The 2,684-nt window shown below is 40.3% G+C and overlaps 1 non-coding gene across 1 annotated transcript; it reads left to right on the top strand.

The window, feature by feature from the left end:
• Positions 1 to 2,176: 2,176 nt before the first annotated feature.
• On the top strand, positions 2,177 to 2,283 carry LOC148294721 (small nucleolar RNA R71). Its single transcript, XR_015835626.1, has one exon. It is a non-coding gene; the product is annotated as a small nucleolar RNA R71 (small nucleolar RNA).
• The last annotated feature ends 401 nt before the right edge of the window (positions 2,284 to 2,684 follow it).

Genomic DNA, 2,684 nt, shown 5'->3' with positions numbered 1-2,684 from the left:
TACATCGAGTAGCTTTAAAACTTCAGCTCTAACCACCTCTTTCATGTTGGGATTTAGCCTCCTTTGGGCATCACGAGATGGTTTGCTGTCTTCTTCCATTAAAATCCGGTGCATGCACATGCTTGGACTAATTCCTTTGATGTCTGCTATGGTCCACCCAATGGCTGTTTTATGCTCTTTTAGAACTTTAATTAAGCTCTCTTCTTCATGTGAGGAGAGACCTGCAGCAATTATAACAGGGAGAGTTTCGTTAGCACCCAAATATGTATATTTAAGATTATTGGGAAGAGGTTTAAGTTCTAGCTTTGGTGGGATGACAATGGATGGCTCCAATTTCGTGGATGATGGTCCAAGAGGCTCGATTGGTGGCCTAAAGGATGGTGGGTATGGCGGAAACACTTCTAAGGCAGCCACCACTTCTTGGAACTCCGGTTCACAAAGATCTTCCTCTTCTTGTGTTAAGACAGCTTCTAGAGCATCATTAGACTTTCTCTGCAAAATTTTGGAAGAAACCTCATGATCCACAACATCAATTGAAAAGCAAGAATCAAGAGAGATAGAAGGTTGAGATAGAGCATTAAGCATTTTAAATTCAACAGTTTCACCCAAAACAGTCATGGAGAGAGTGCTATCTTTCACTTTGATGATTGTGTCTGCAGTGGCCATGAATGGCCTGCCTAGGAGAATGGGATCAACACGATCTCCATTTGGATTGTCTTCCATGTCCATCACTACAAAATCAGCAGGGAGAATTAGTGTATTAACTTGAACTAGAATATCTTCTACAATACCTTTTGGATATTTTATAGAATGATCAGCTAGTTCAAGTCGCATTGAAGTCTTCTTCATCCCTTCTAAGCCAAGCTCTTGATAAACTGAATATGGCAAAACATTGATGCTTGCTCCCAAGTCCAACATGGCTCTTCCAACCTTCTTGCCTCCAATGTTAATGGGAATGTCAAAGCTGCCAGGATCATCTAGTTTTGGTGGAAGCTTCCTTTGCAATACAGCACTTACATTCTGGTCGAGCTTTACTCCTTCATTTGGAGCGAAATTGAGCTTGTGAGTTTTCAAGTCCTTGATGAATTTTCCATATGTAGGAATCTGTTCAATAAGATCAAGCAAAGGCAAATTGATATTAACTTTACTCAAAATATCATAAATCTCTTTAAAAGCCTTATCTTGCTTTGCTTTCTTAAGACGGCCTGGAAATGGAATCTGTGGAACATATGGAGCGGGTGGCACGTATCTATCTTCTTGAAGATGTGGTGGCACAAATTTGTCATCCCTTTTATGCAATTGGAATTGATCGGATTTCTGAGAATCTGATTTGGCCTTAGGAGCAGATTGAGAAGTTTTGAGTTGTTCTCCTTCCGTGGCCATGGTCTCCTCCTCTTCATTTTCTACAATCACAACATCATTTGAAAGATTAGAATCATCTTTATTATCAATGATCTTACCTGATCTGAGCACATGAATGGCCTTGGCTTCTGGGTTCTTTGGATTGATCTCAGTTTGGCTTGGCCATTTCCCAGGCACTCTTTGAGTTATTTCAGCAGCTATTTGGCCTAATTGGACTTCCAATTTGGAGATGGCAGCTTGTGTAGTTTGCTGAAAATTGGATTGGTTGATTGCCATCTGCTTCACTATATCTTCCAATGATGATGATGATTGTTGTGGCCTTTGGAATGAAGGGGGATTTGCTTGATTCTGGGTATTTCTCCATGAAAAGTTTGGATGATTCCTCCAACCTGGATTATAACTTTGAGAGTATGGATCATTTCTTGGACCTTGGTTGTAGGAATTTACCAACTTAGCTTGCTCTTGCACAAATTCTGGATATCCAGCCCCAAGTGGACAAGCTGTGGTAGCATGGTCATGAGATTCACAAATGCTACACACTTCCTTCGGAGGGCTTCTTGAGTTTAATGCAAGAAGAGGATCTAGCTTTTGTTCCAGTTTTGAAATCTGCACACTAGAAGCATCATTAGAACCACTAATAACACGTTTACCTCTTGTATCCGTATGTTGGGTCTCCATTGCTATCTCCTCAAAGAGTTCGTACGTTTCTTCTGGAGTTTTGGTTTTAAAAGAACCACCTGCAAAATTGGTGACTATATTATGACTAGAAGGGGTTAGTCCTTTATAAAACATACGCATTTGAAGCTTCAATGGAATCCCATGATGAGGACATTGGTTGAGCAACCCATTGAATTTCTCCCATGCTTCACAAAACGATTCATCATCTTGCTGTGCAAATAACAAGATCTTGTCCCTAAGCATGTCAGTCTTTTGCGTGGAGAAGTATTTTTCCAGGAACTTCTTTTGAATGGCAGACCATGTAGTGAGTGAACCAAGCTTCAAAGAATTCAACCAATACTTCGCCTTATCCTTTAAAGTGTATGGAAACACTCTCATTCGAAGTTGATCTTCTGTCACACCTGTCAAGGGAAAAGAACTCACAACATTAAAAATATCCTTTATATGAGTCAATGGATCTTCATTAGGTAAACCATAAAAGGAAGGCAGCATATTAAGATGAGAAGATTTAAGCTCATAATTTCGAGCTACAGTGGGCAGCAAAATGCTTGAAGGAGATGCTGGAATTGTTGGGATATCAAGTTCTCCCATGAACTCAATGGCAGCCATCATTTCTTCTTCTTCTTGGTCTGAACTTGCTTCCG

Source organism: Prunus avium, chromosome 4 (genome assembly GCF_965620075.1).
Source record: "Prunus avium chromosome 4, drPruAviu1.hap1.1, whole genome shotgun sequence".
NCBI lineage: Eukaryota > Viridiplantae > Streptophyta > Magnoliopsida > Rosales > Rosaceae > Prunus > Prunus avium.
Note: the sequence above shows the minus strand (reverse complement) of the source record. Positions and strands in the feature narration are given on the sequence as shown.